The following is a 15,979-nucleotide window of genomic DNA, read 5'->3' as shown; positions in this document are numbered from 1 at the left end:
CAGAGCAGGTCCACTCAAAGCAGGTAAGGGGGTAATCCCCTGGTGGGTGTTCAGGACTAAAGACCGGGACTGCTCAACCTGGGGTGGGGGGAGGGTGCTCACTAATGTCACACAGGCGGTACTATTATTCAGGAACTTCTACCTGGTAAAAAGGACATTTTCACATGATAATATATACTTGTCTCCTCTCCCAAGTAAAAATTATTTCCTTCCTGTCCAAGAAGAACATCAGGGCAGCTGATGGCCCTGGACAACTTACACACTCATGCTCCACACCACAGGGTTGCTTCCCGTACATCTCACTGCTATGATTTCCTGGTTGTTTCCCTTTGTCAATAACGTAGGATTTCCCCGAATTTCAGAAAAGAGTTGATGCAAGTCATATTTTGTTTGGAAATGTATGTGTCCCCAGGACCCAAGGCTAGACTCTGGGGTTAGAATACCAAAGCAATGATGTTAACTGTAAACACTCCAGGAGTTTCTTTATAAATATGACGGGGTACTGCAGTTCGAAAGAAATTTCAGTAAATTGAATCCAACAATATGTAACAAGGAAAGGCCATCTACAAAAAACTCCACAGCTAAAATATTACTGACTACTGAAAGATGGAAGGCTTTTCCCCAAAGAGCAGACAAAGGCAAAAATTTCCAATAAGGCAACAAAAAATTTTGTAAGATGGGAATGTAACAAGTAAAAACATGTCACAGACAATATGATTGTCAATGTAGAAAATCCCAATGAATCAACAACAAAATCTCCTAGAATAAGTATATTTGTAAACATTGCAAAGATCAAGGTCAAGACACAAAAGTCTATTGTTTTTCTGTATAATAATGAACAATTACTGGGAGCAGAAGTTAAAAACACATTATCACAACAATAACTCCAAGATTAAATACTTAGGTGTAAATCTAACAAAACAGGTACACAGGATACATATGCTAAAAATGACAAAATGCTAAAAGAAATTTTGAATAAATAGAGAGACAGGCCATATTCTTGGAGTAGATGACTCAATAAAACTAAGATGGCAATTCTCATCAAATTGATCTAAAGATAAATTCCAAGAAAATTCCGAGCAGAAATTTTTGAAGATAGAGACAACTTTTCTTTAAAATTTAAAGGGAGGGGCACCTGCATGGCTCTGTTGGTTGGGTGTCCGACACTTGGTTTCAGTTCACCTCATGATCTGACAGTTCATGGAACTGACCTGGAGTTGGGCTCTGTGCTGACAGCACAGGGCCTGCTGAGGACTCTCTCTCTCTCCCCCTCTCTGTGCCCCTCCCCTGCTTGTGTTCTGTCTCTAAATAAATAAATAAATAAATAAATAAATAAATACATTTAATAAAATAAAATAAAATTCATATGGAAATGCAAAGGAACCAAAATAGTCAAAACAATTTTGAAATACAGTTGAAGGACTCAAGCTACCCAGCTGTAAGTCTTATAAAGCTACAGTAATCAAGACAATACAGTATTGGAGAGAGAAGAAATACAGAGATCAATAGAACAGGATTGACAGTCTAGAAAGAGAACTATATAAACATCACGCCATGTACACAAATTAACTCAAAATGGATCATAAATCTGAGTTGAAATTGTAACGCCATAAACAAAATAGGAGAAAAATTGCCTTGACCTAGGGTTAGACAGAGTTCTTAGGTATGATAGCAAAAGCATAATCTATAAAAAGAAAAAACTTCAAATATTGGACTTTATAAAAAATTTAAAACTTCTGATCTGCAAAAGGTGATGTTAATACAATCAAGATAAGCTACAGACTGGAAGAAAGTTTCTGAAAGTCAAATGCCCAACAAAGGTCCTATATCCAGATATGTAAAGAAACTCAGAACTCAACAGTAGGAAAAAAATTCCATTAAAAATAGGCAAAATGCATTAATTGACACTAAAATAAAGATATATGGGTAGTAGACATATTATAGAATGCCATTTCTTTGAAATGACTAGAAGAGCAAATCTGTAGAGATGGGAAGTAGAGTAGTGGTTGCCAGGGGCTGGGGGACGGGGTGGGGGGCAGGGTATGGAGTAACTGTTAATGGGGATGAGATTTCTTTCAGAGAGAGAAAATAGTCTAAACCTACATCATGGTGATGGTTGCACAACCCTTTGATGACACTGAAAGTGTTGAAGTGTATACCTTTTTTTTTTTTTTGAAAGAGAGAGAAAGAGAGGGCACAAGTGAGTGAGGGGCAGAGAGAGAAAGAGAGCAGTGGGACTCGCCAAAGTGGGGTTCGAGCTCACCTGATTCGGGACTCGAACTCATGGTCCATAAGATCATGACCTGAGCCGTAGTCAGAGGCTTAACCCACTGAGCCACCCAGGTGCCCCCTGAATTGTATACTTTAAATAATGGGTAGATTTTATGGTATGTAAATTATATTTCAATAAAGATATTTTTAGAAAAAATATGGTATATTTGCCGGAAAAGATAAATGACAAGAACAGACAAATAACAAAACGGAGAAATAGGACCTCATATGCAGGAATATTGTATTCTACATATTAGAGGGCTGGCTCTGCAAGTCAGAGAGCAGAGTATTGGTTTTTTGACAGAGTTCAACTTGTACCACTTTGAAACAGAAAAAATGTAAATGGGCTGCCTAACTCCTACATATTCTAAAACCAACCGTGGATTACAGGCTTGAGTAAGGAATGTCAAACTATAGAGCTGTTAGAAGATAACATGAGAGAATATCTTCTTTATAGTAGGGAAAGGAAGTCTTTCCTAAGACACATAAAGCACTAATCATAATGCAAATATCTCAGTTTTACTACCTAATTTTTAAAAATATTTTTAAGTAATGTCTACACCTAACATGGGGCTCGAACTCACAATCCCGAAATCCAGAGCCTGACGTCCCACCAACTGAGCCAGCCAGGTGCCCCTCAATTTTACTATTTTAAAAAACTGGGGGCGCCTGGGGGGCTTATTCGGATGAGCATCCAACTCTTGATTTCAGCTCGGATGATGCTCTCATGGTTCGTGAGTTCAAGCCCCACATCTTGAGGGCTTGGGATTCTCCCTCTATTTCTCCCCCTGTTCCTCCCTGCCATTATCTCTCTCTCTCAAAATAAATAAACTTTTTTCTAAATGAAGAACTGTTCTTCAAGAAACAGAATAGAAAGAGTTGAATGGCAAGCCACAGATCAAGAGAAAATATTTGCAGGGATTGTTAAATATCAAGGACTAATACTAAGAACATATAAAGGATGTTTGTGAATCAACAAGGAAAAGGCAAACAATCCAACAGAAAATGGACAAAACGAAATCCCTATACAGGCAGGTCACAAAAGAGGAAACATAAATAATCAATAAACACGTGAGAAGATACTCCATATTATTCATTATTAGGGATATGCTAATTAAAGCCTCAATGAAATATTTTTTATTTCATTGCACAAAGTTGGCGAAACTAAAGTCTGAAACTATCAGGCTTTGGTGAAAGTGCATGGCAGTGAGAATTCTTATTCAATGCTACACATCTTTACCAAAACAGTATTTGCAGATTTTACTGGTGGAAGTATAAATCGGCCCATTTGGAAACAAAGCTTGGCATTGTAAGTTATATTTGAATAAGGTGAGAAAAGATAATTGGGGGCAATGGCAATGTCTGCGCTAATAATGCTCTCATTTTTTTCTTTCTTTATTTTTTGGAGAGAGTGTGAGTGGGTGAAAGGAGCAGAGAGAGAGTGAGAATTTTTTTTAAGTTTATTTATTTTTGAGAGAGAGAGAAAGAACGCAAACAGGGGAGGAGCAGAGAGACAGGGAGAGAGAGAGAGAGATCCCAGACAGAGCCTGATGTTAAGCTCTAACCCACGGACCATGAGATCATGACCTGAGCCAAAATCAAGTCAGGTGCTTAACCGAATGAGCCACCCAGGCACGCTGACAGAGATTTTGTTTGTTTGTTTGTTTTAAGTTTATTTCTTTATAGAGACAGAGCAAGCAGAGCAGAGAGAGAGGAAGAGGGAGAATCCCAAGCAGGCTCCTCACTGTCAGCTCAAAGCCTGATGCAGGGCTCCAAACAATGAATCGACCAACCGAACCGTGAGATCATGACCCGAGTCAAAATCAAAAGCAGACGCTTAACCGATTGAGCCACCCAGGCGCCCCAGCGGGGAGACAGAATTTTAAGCAGGCTCCATGTTCAGCTTGGGGCCCAACACGGGGCTGGATCCCATGACCCTGGGATCATGACCTGAGCCAAAATCAAGAGTTGGAGGCTCAACTGGCTGAGCCACCCTGGCGCCCCAATAATGCTCTCCTTCTTGCTAGCTTAACAAGACTTAGACCATTCCAGGAAGGAAAGATATGGGGAATGCTTATCCAGCACTAACTATATGCTAAGCATTAAGTTAAGACTTTTTCACATGCTTCTTTGAAGTTGAGGCAAAAGGGGGGTCCAGAATGCTGTCATTCTCTGACAGGAAACTTCTGGCTCAAGTTCTTTCTCAGGAGTACACTTCCTCCATCAGGACAAGCTACACATTTACAAATATCACCATTCTTGGGCTTCTTTTTTCAAGAGACATTGGTTTCCAACATGTCATTTTTTCGGTACAATCACGATCACACATTAGGGTGTGAGAATAAAGAGATTTTTCTTGTCGTCATTTTACGATGATGAGACAAATCCAAGAGATCTTATACATGAATTATAGGAACCCTCAAAGAAGCAAGATGCCAATCAGAGAAGTAATAAATACAAACATAAGAAAATTCCCTTCAGCTGAATAGGGACTCAAGTCATCCAGAAGAAAGGGCTCAAGAAATAAACTCCAGACGTGGTTAGAACACACATGTGTGCACGCACACACAAACAACAGATCCTGGCGAACCTTCCGATTTCCAGAGATAAAGAAGACAATCATATATCCTTCAGGCAACAAAGGAACAGGCATCAAGAACAACAGCATAGACTTCTCAGAACACTGAAGTTGGAAAGCAGTGAAACATCTATGAACTCTCAGAGAAACAATACTGTGGCCCGAAGTTCTAACTTCTCAACTAAGAGATCATTTGTTAAGGCAAAGGAGGTATTTTGGGGTAGTCAAGGCCTCAGACAGAATATACACCCACACAGCCGACCTGAGGGAGCAACATGAAGGACACATCGGTCAAACGGTGATGTTTTCAGCACAGAGAAATCAAATGGGGAAAGATAAAATGACAAAACAACCAGCAGTAACACTAAATCCCACGGTGTACGCTTACATCTAAGTAGATTATGATAACATGACTGAGATTTGTAATGTAAGAGGTAAGAAAAGGTTGTTGAAATAGAAAACATCAGATAAAGCAGAATTCAAGATCAAATATGTTAAAGCGGACAAAAATGATGTTCTGTAAAAGGTAAATTCATGAAGACTACATTATGTAACAAAAATCTATATATAGACACCAAATACATAAAGCAAAACTTGAAATATAAGGAAACTGTATAAAACACCCTTATGGGGGTAGATTTTAATATTTTCTCAGAACTTAAAAAATTAGTCAAAAATTAGCAAGGATGTAGTGGATTTGAAAATACAATCAACAAGCCCAATTTTATTTGTAAATTTATAACAGATATGGAAAAGTAAACTATACTAATTTATCTGTGTTATATTTTTTTAAAAAACCTATTATGCTTCACCCAAAAAGAAAACTTGAAACAGTCCCCCAAAATGTAGAGGATATACATACCATACTTTGAACCCAAGCCAATAAAACTAGAGATCAACACTAAAGAATTTATAAAAACTTTTGCTATTTAGAAGTTAAACACTATTGTAAAGAGGAAATCAAAACTGACATGTAGAACTATCTCGAAAATTATGAAAAAAACAATTAATATGCAATGGGACACAGCTAAAGTCATATATCAAATAAAATGCACAGTTTTCAAGGAGTTCATTTGATAAACAATGAAAATAAATGAAATATGAAACACGAGACATTCTAACTAGATAACAAAATAACCCAGGAGAAAATAGGAAAACTAATGAGAATGCAAGAGGACATTAAATAGAAAACCAAAACATATAAGTAATAAACAAAATTAAGAGCCATTTCTTTGATAATATCTGTAAATAGCTAAAACTCTGAAAACCTGTTTAAAGAAAATAGAGAAAGAGCACGTGGCCGGCTCCATCATTGGATGTAAAGTATACTTAAAAATAAAATCGTTAAAAAATAGAGAAAACAAAATATACAATATTCGGGGTACAAAAGGAGATAAAACCGGAAGGGCAAGAGAATAAAATAATTATAAGAGAATATTGTGTATGTCTTCAGGGTAATAAATTGAAAATCTCAGAGACTAGTTCTCAATTTTGGCTACACATTGTAATCGGCTGCCAATCTTGGAAAATTACTGACGCCTGAGCCCCACTGCCAGAGATTCTAATGTAATTGGTCTGGGGTGTGGCCTGGTCAGGGGGAAGACAAAGGCTGCTCCTTGTCATTCTGATGTTCAACCAAAATCTAGAACCACTAAGTCCTTACAGGGCTTGAGCCATGTGGCCCGGTGAATCAGCAGCATCGGCACCTCCTTGTAAGAAATGCAGACCCCGCCCCCCCCAGACGTACAGAATCAGGATGAGCATTTTCATCCCCCAAGTAATGTGTATGCACGTTAATATATGAGATGTACTGACCTAGAGGAAATGGACAATTTCCAATACTAACATTTATTTAAGAAGAAAAGCTGCTGGATTGATTAATTAACTAATGTAGAAGAGATCAGAAAAGTAAAGACCTACCATTTATAACAAGGCATCAGACTCAAATGCTTTCACAATTGAGTTCTATCTCATCCTTAAAAATCAGATGAGGCCTCCAATTTTTAAACCATTCATAACTATAGAGAAGTTTCCAAGTTCATCTCATGCAGCTAGTATTACATTAACAATCAAACCTGATGACAATAGTACAAAATAAGAAAACACTACAATTACGAACACAGATACAAAAATTCTAAATAACATACTACCCAATTTAAGCAACAGTATATTTACGAGACCAGTGCTCTAACCCCTGAGCTACGGAGCCTAAGCAACAGTATATTTAAAAAACAATAAAAATTTCCTAGGTAGGGTATTCATTCCAGGAATTTGAGTATGGCTTTTAAAAAAATCTATCAATGTAATTCAGTATACTTTATGACATAAAAAGAAAATGAAAATCAAGTAACTATGTCAATAGGTGGCTAAAAGGCATGCAGTAGTATAGCCATTCCTAATAAAATCTCTAATTAAAATTATAATGGAAAGAAACTATCTAACCTTGGTAAATGCTACTCTCTCAAACCAACATTATACTAAGTGGTTAAATGCTGAAGTATTGGCATCCAAAGAAGTAATACAGAAGTGACTACTATACTATATATTATTCAGCATTGTTTTAGAAGTTCTAGCTACAAACAATAAGATACAAAAAGGAAATCACTGACATCCTTTTGTGGTGACAGCACACACAGAAATTCAAGAGACTACTAAAGCACAATTGGAATTGGGATGATAATATGGTAAATTAGCTGGGTATATAAAAATATATAGGGGCGCCTGGGTGCCTCAGTCGGTTGGGCATCCAGCTCCAGCTCAGGTCATGATCTCATGGATCGTGGGTTTGAACCCCATGTCGGGCTCTGTGCTGACAGCTCAGAGCCTGGAACCTGCTTCACATTCTGTGTCTCCTTGTCTTTCTGCCCCTTCCCCTTTCACTCTGTCTTGAAGGCAAATACGTGTTAAAAAAATTGTTTTTAATATTTATAAAAACCAATAGTTTTCCTCTATACACTAGCAGCATCTAGATAGCTAAAATTATAATGTACTCATGACAATATGACCTATGAAGAAAGCACTAATATTTTATTAAAGAAGGCAAAACAAAACCAGAATAAATGGAGGAACGTGGATGTGAAGACAAATGATACAAATATTAGGCTCAATTTAATATTAAAAATTCATGCAATTTGGAGTAAAAAAAGAATCCCAATAAGTCTTCTAAGGGAAACTAGGTAAAATGATCTCAGTGTGCCTCTGGAAGAATAAATGTTGACAAAACAGTGAAAAAGAAAAGGACTTGCCTTTTGATATTAAAGTTCAGCATAGAGTACTGTGAGCAAAACAATATGTCACTGGCACAGAGCTCATTTCGTAAACAGATCCAAGCTTATATACGAACTTGGTACATAAAGTGTCATTTCGGTTTCTCGGGGTCAAGGTCGACTCACTACAATAATTCGCTCTCTTCCCGGGAGAAAAGGGAAACGAGGCCCCTTACCAAACACATAGACCAAAATAACTTTAACTAAAGAGAAATCCAAATAAAATTAAAACATCACAAGAAAATTTAGGTGTGTATTTGTGAACCCTCAGGGTAGAAAAGAGCTTTTTAAGTAGGACAAGAAACCCTAGGAGTCGGAGTCAGAAAGGGGGAAAATAAAGATATCTGATTACACAAATACTACAGATAGCAGGATAAGCCATAGACTGAAAAATAGTGCAGCAAGTGTATCAAAAAGCTAACAGGCCAAATGTCTGAAGGACTAAACAGGAAGAGGGACACAGCATTTGAACAGGTGATTCATAAAACTCACGGGGCCATGTGGAAGTTTTACTTAACTCCACCAGGAATCAGGTCAAGGCTGACTGAAACAATGATGGCATCTAGGCAGAGATGTTATTTTTGTACCTGTGATACTGGCCCAAATAGCCACTGTTTGTGAGACTGAGGGACAGCCCTGAAAACCTGAACATCCAGCAAGGATTTCTTTAGCATTTGCTACACGCCATGTTGTTCTGGCTGAACTACAATGAGCAAAACAGACAAAAATCGCTGCGCTCCAGGAATTGACATTCTAACCAGAAATAATTTGCTAATATCTAGCAACATTATAAGGAGTGCCTGAGTGGCTCTATCAGTTAAGCATCTGACTCTTGATTTTGGCCCAGGTCACGATCTCACGGTTCGTGAGTTCAAGCCCCAGCGTCGGGCTCTGCGCTCCCAGTGAGGAGCCTGCTTGGGATTTTCTCTCTGTGCCCCTCCCCCCTCAAAATAAACCTAAAAAAAGAGCACATATCCTCTCACTTAGTAATCACATCATGGGGGAATCCATCCTACACATATTGAAGCACAAGTATGTAAGGATTATATGCACAAGGACAATTAGTCCAGCATTCTTGTGGGGGAAGAAAACTGGAAACAACCTAAATGTCCATTAAAAGGGGAACGGTTGACCAAATTAGGGTGGGTTCGATCTCAGGACAAAGTTATTCAGCTTAAAGAGAATGAGATAGAGTTTGGTCTGCTGTCCCAGAGAGATGGACATGATATATTAAGTGACATGCAAAGATACGCAATCTGACTTTGGTCAAAAAATGTGAAATCTCTGAGTCACCTGCTCTCCCGGCCTCCTCATGCCCCCTTTACGTTATCTATCTTTATACAGGTTTGTATGAGGAAAGAGGGAAGCCACAGTCTGTTATCTATGACTACCAAAAGGAAGCTTGAGGGTGAGCTCAAGTTTGTCTTTATACTTATTTTGTATTCTGCAACACGTGTTACAGTAACATGTATTTTGCAACTGAAAAACCCAATAAATTAAAACTCAGTACAGATATCCTTTAAAAGACAGTACATTCATCTAGATATATCTCTTGAGGGAAGTGAAACAAAGCAAAAATAAACTAGTAGGACTTAATCAAAATGAAAAGCTTCTCAAAAACTAAAAGGCAACCTACAGAATGGAAGATATCTGCAAATGACGTATCTGATAATGGGTTAGTATCCACAGGATATAAGGAACTTGTAACACTCAACACCCAAAAAACAAATAATCCAATTTAAAAATGGGTAGAAGAGGGGTACCTGGGTGGTTCAGTTGGTGAAGCGTCCGACTTCAGCTCAGGTCATGATCTCATAGTTTATGGGTTCCAGCCCCGCATCGGGCTCTGTGCTAACAACTAGCTCAGAGCCTGGAGCCTGTTTCAGATTCTGTATCTTCTCTCTCTCTGACCCTCCCCTGCTCGTGCTCGCTCTCTCTCTCTCTCTCTCTCTCTCTCTCTCTCTCTCTCTCTCTCAAAAATAAATTAAAAATAAAAACATAAAAAACGAGTAGAAGACATGAACACATTTTTTCAAAGAAGACATACAGATGGCTAACAGACATATGAAAAGATGCTCAATACCAATTATCATCAGGGAAATACAAATCAAAACTACAATGAGATACCACGTCACACCTGTCAGAATGGCTAAAATTAACAACACAAGAAACAACAGGTGTTGGCGAGGATGCAGAGAAAGAGGAACACTTTTGCACTGTTGGTGGGAATGCAAACTGGTTAGCCGCTCTGGAAAACAGTACGGAGGTTCCTCAAAGAGTTAAAGCTAGAACTACCCTATGATCCAGCAATTGCACTAGTAGGTATTTCTCCAAAGGATACAAAAAACACTAATTCAGGGGCGCCTGGGTGGCTCAGTCAGTTAAGCGTCTGACTTCGGCTCAGGACATGACCTCACAGCTTTTGAGTTTGAGCCCCGCGCCCTGCGTCAGGCTCTGTGCTGACAGCCTAGAGCCTGGAGCCTGCTTCGGATTCTGTGTCTCCCTCTCTCTCTGCCCCTCCCCACCTCGTACATGACTGGTTCGCTCTCTCTCTCAAATAAAAAATTTAAAAAAAAAAACTAATTCAAAGTGATACATACATCCCTAAATTTACAGCAGCATTATTTACAATGACCAAGATATGGAAGCAACCCAAGGGTCCATCAATTGATGAATGGATAAAGAAGATGTGATACACACACAAATATTATGCAGCCGTAAAAAGGATGAAATCTTGCCATTTGTAATGACACGGATGGAGCTAGAGAGTATCATGCTAAGTGAAATAAGTCAAAGAAAGACAAATACCATATGATTTAACTCATATGGAATTTAAGAAATAAAACAAACAAGCAAAGAGAAAAAATGAGAGAGAGACAAATCAAGAAGCAGACTCTTAATTATGGAGAACAAACTGATGGTTACTTGGGGGTGGAGGAGGGATGAAACAGGTGATGGAGATTAAGGAGGGCGCTGGTGACGAGCACCAGGTGGGCACGAGGTGCTCACTATGTTGTTCACCTGAAACTCATCTAACACTGTATGTTAACTAACCGGAATTAAAATGAAAACTTTTTAAAAACATAAATAAAAAATATGTTCTGAATTTTCCATATCATCTCCATAAAGAATGTGCACTAAAAAAAATTTTTTTAAGACACCCAATAGATATGGAAATAATTGATGTTTGAACTGCAAATTCCTGAACACAGAATTGATGCTGTGGTAACAAGACAGATAAAGGATTTCTATGTACAGACTAAGACTGGAAGAGAACAAAGATGAGCCTCCTAAATAGAGCAAGTGGCCTTGTGGGTAATTTTTCTAAATTTTGTTACAATATGTAATAAAAATAACTTGTCAAGTTATCGGCTTTGAATAAGCAAACTTGCCCTTGAAAAGTTAGTTTTCTGAGGAAAAATGAAAGCATACTGCCCTAGAAGAAACAGGAACTAAATCTTTAAGTTTGTCACAACCACCAACTGAAGTGGGGGCAAATAAAAGTTAACTGGGGAAAAACAACAAATATTTAAGGCTAAAGGCAAAAACCTCACATTTTGCTAGTGGGCTAATGCCAGAAGGCAACCCAGAACTGGACTAACCTTGCTATTTGATGAAGATGGCATGAGGGGACTTCTCTGACTTCTGTGAGTCCTGTCCTAGGAGGGCTGGGCGGGGGGAGGGGCACCGCTCGCTCCATTTCTCTGGTGGGAGACCAAGCTGTCTCAATAGCTCGAGCGAGTAGCTGCTGCATCATTCAAAGCCTAGACTGAGGGAAAGGGATTTGGCCTCTGGATCTCCCAATTCAGTTTTACTAGAAGTCGCACACTGAACTGTTTTATGTCTCTTCCCAATGTGGTTCAAACCCAAAGAGGAGAATGGGTGTAATCAGAACCCCCCAAACCCTAAGACAGGAGTCTGCAATACCTCTCCTTATTTCAAAGAAGCTCAGACAAAAGGAAATGGTTTCTGAATTTAAACCCAAACACAATCATATAAAACAGAAACTCGCCTCTCTTGAAAAGCAAAATAACGTGGGTCTGGTTAGCTATTCTATTTCCATCAGTGAGTATAGATACTTCTGTGGTAATTCACATCACAGAAGAATAAAGGGCATCTAGAACCCCCACCCTTGATTTCTGCAGCAAAGTATCATAGCGGCTTTACAGTCTCAGCAGGTCAGTGCCAAATCCTTTGTGTCCACCAACATCAGCAATATGAGTAACAGGAGAGACCATGGGAATGGGGGGGGGGGGAAGTAAAGGAAAATAATTGAGGTTGAGCTCAAACTTGGCAAGCTAAGAATTTCCCTCAGTATTCATGAAAATGATTTTAAAGTCAAAGTAGGTGCAGATGCTATAGTGATATTTTCATTGATGTCACATCACTTCCAGTTTGTAGTGTTGGGGGATTTATTAAGTTTGTGACTTAAGCCTCATTTCTGTGTGTGTGTGTGTGTGTGTGTGTGTGTGTGTCTGTGTTTGCCTTGTCTATAGCCAACACTCCACTAGGGTAACTTAAAAAAGGAATTTATTTACAATAATAGCAAAGATGTCAAAAATAACAGAAACGATATATAACAAATCCAAGAATTATTTTATGAAAAAGGCAAACAGTATATACACAAGAGATTAAACAAAATTCAAAAGGGCAAACTGAATTTTGACCTCATCTAAACAGCTGCAGAATGTGGCAAAATGGTTTTTCAGATGTGCATTGCTTAAGTAATGGTGGGATGATTAAACACACACTTTCCAGCTTTTCTCTCTTCCTTGCTTAATCTTCCTCTGCATCCTATTGACCTTTGAGGACTGCAACTTAGGGGAGGCCATACGGTAAGCTTTAGGAAGTACAGGCTATTTACATGTGTACTAAAAAGGATATGCTGTCTGGTGGGCTCACACTTTAAAAAATGTAAACCAAAAGTATAAACAGAGTCCCATTTCACCCTCATTTCTGGGGTTGTGTGAGAGATTTTCTTGCCTACCGCACAAAATGTTGCACCAGTAATCTTTCCAGTTCAAGTGCTCTAAAATGTTTCCCAAATTTGAACATGCATCAGAATCACTCAGAGGACACGGTAAGACACAGATCACTGGGTCTCGAGCCCAGTGTCCCAGTTCAGTGGGTGTGGCGTGCAGCATTTTTATCCTTGACCAAATCCCAAGTGATTCTGATGCTGTCAGTGCTGCCAGACCACACTTTGAAAACCACTGCTCTACAATACAATCCCTGTAAGAGTTGGTCTCCCAGGCGTTCTGTTACAACTCAGTTTTTCACACGCTACAGTTGTGCGTAACTTACGGATCTGGGCAGGGACACCATTTTCTCTTGACCGTTTACCTCAAGTTCTAGTTATTTACCGTTTCACCTATTAGGCAAATACTTGTACCTACATAGTTGAAGATCTGACGAATCTCGTCTTTAAAAATCAAAGATGGGGGCGCATGGGTAGCTCAGTCGGCTAAGCCTCCGACTTCGCCTCAGGTCAGATCTCACGTTCGTGGGTTCGAGCCCCGCGTCAGGCTCTGTGCTGACAGCTAGCTCAGAGCCTGGAGCCTGCTTCCAGTTCTGTGTCTCCTTCTCTCTGCCCCTTCCCCTCTCATGCTCTCTCTCTCTCTGTATCAAAAATAAATAAAAAACATTAAAAATCAAAGATGGCTTGCAGCGCCTGGGTGGCTCAGTGGGTTAAGTGTCCGACTACAGCTCAGGTCATGATCTCACGGCTTTTGGGCTCTGTGCTGACAGCCCAGAGCCTGGAGCCTGCTTGGGATTCTGTGTCTCCTTCTCTCTCTGCTCCTCCCCTGCTCATGCTCTCTCAAAAATAAACATTAAAAAAATTTTTTTAATAAAAAATAAAAAGCAAAGATGGCTCAAATCTATCTGTTACTCTCTTTGGACTCCTAGTCACTTTTACCTAACTTCTGATTTTTATTATGACAATGGCTGTTTTCTAGTACATTAGCGTCTATTGACTAAAGCGCTCCAAACTTGGCACACAGCTGTCACTCTAGGGCAGGGCTTCTGCTGTGGACGCGAGGACAACACCCAGGGATTAAATGTGCTCTGGGTTGACAGCAATGACCATCAAGTGCTCTCAAAAACAACTTTATGCAGGGCAAATTCATGTCAGGGGAACTGGACATGCTAATAAAACAAATCCCTTATGAAGATAAAAGAAAAAACAGAACTTCAAGGATGTGCTCATCAAAGGACTCACCAATCACTTAAGTTCTCTGATACATTACTCTACAAATTCGCAGGGCTCAACTAGTAGGAGTATCTGCATCAAGTCACAAAATTCAAAGCAATCAAGCATTTTGCATTCCGCTGCTGCATAAAAGGAATTAAGAAAGGGGGAAATGAAAATAATCCACTGCTTTTGATGTTTATTAGGTTTACAAAAACTGTACATTTTTTTCCTTAAGAAAAAGCATTAACTTAGGACTGGTATCAAATAGACTAAACATCCATTAACAGGAAAATATTCTGATTTTTATTTTTGCACGTTATTCTCAAGTACACAATTACAATAATGTCACACATCCCTATATGATTTTCTTTTTATGTATTTTACTTTTTTTTACAAAGTGTACAGAGGGAGGGACATACAATATTTAATAGGATATTTCTACAGAACAATAACTTATATTATGTCCTTGTAAAAATCTGTACCTCTTTAAAACATTTAACTGAAACATCCATTTTTTTTTAGCTTTGCTAATCAAAATTGTTTTAAGAATTAAAACTAGGTTGTAACTAATGTCAGTACATAACAGTGACTACAATTTAATTTTCTCTTTATACAGACAAATACATTTTAGCATATTCACTTGACCAAACCCTTAAATACCTTTTAAAGGTTTCAATATTGTGCTTTAAAAAGAAAATAGCTGTGTATGATTCCAGACTATGTAAGAGAAATATAAAGTGTGTACAATGTTGTGTTCTTTATCTTTCAGTTTATTTAAAAAAATATAGTTAGGTGACCAATTCTTTATATTTTCTGTACTAATCTTACAGCATGTTTTAAAGTTAACAACTTTCCACTTTCATTTAAGTGTTTTCTTTTACATGACTTTTGGGAAAAATAAATCAAGGGAGATTTTAAAGGTTCTCACAAAAAAACAGACAGAGCTTTCAAGAATAGTACGGCAGAGCAATGAATCACACAATTGTAAGTTTCTCTTTTGTAAAACAAAACAAGAATGTTTCTGGGGCCAAGAGGGCACAGGAGCTCCCACCAGACAGCCCCGTGCCTTGGCTTTAACGGGCATTCAGATTGGAGTTCAAACCAGCCCAAAGCACTTGATTTCCAAGTGGATGAAATCAATCTAACATTTCAGAGGCTTGCCAAACACCAAATATTTAGATTTCTAACCCTAGAAATATAATTCTTGAATACAAACATTAGTGGCAACGAATGAAAGGTAAAACCCGAAGAGCATGAAGGGGAAGGAGCACCATCATGAAATGGCAAGGTAGCTAGCAGGTGGGAAGAAAGGCTCCGGAATCTCCTACAACGGGCCAGATGCTCACATGCTGGCAGCCCATCCACAGGCCCCCAAAACCTGTTCTCTGCTTTCCACGATCCGTCTTCATGTGATCCAATTCGAATTAATCAACTTCAGTGTATGCGTTTCTGACCTGATTCAGAACTGTTTGTTTAGAAAATACAGAAATGGGCAGAAGACCCGAACAGACAGTTCTCCAAAGAGGACATGCAGATGGCCAAAAGACACATGAAACGATGCTCAGCGTCACTCATCATCAGGGAAACACAAATCAAAGCCACACTGAGATACCACCTCACGCCAGTCAGTGTGGCTAAAATGAACAAATCAGGAGACTAGATGCTGGCAAA

The sequence above is a fragment of the Suricata suricatta genome, chromosome X (genome assembly GCF_006229205.1).
Source record: "Suricata suricatta isolate VVHF042 chromosome X, meerkat_22Aug2017_6uvM2_HiC, whole genome shotgun sequence".
NCBI lineage: Eukaryota > Metazoa > Chordata > Mammalia > Carnivora > Herpestidae > Suricata > Suricata suricatta.
Note: the sequence above shows the minus strand (reverse complement) of the source record.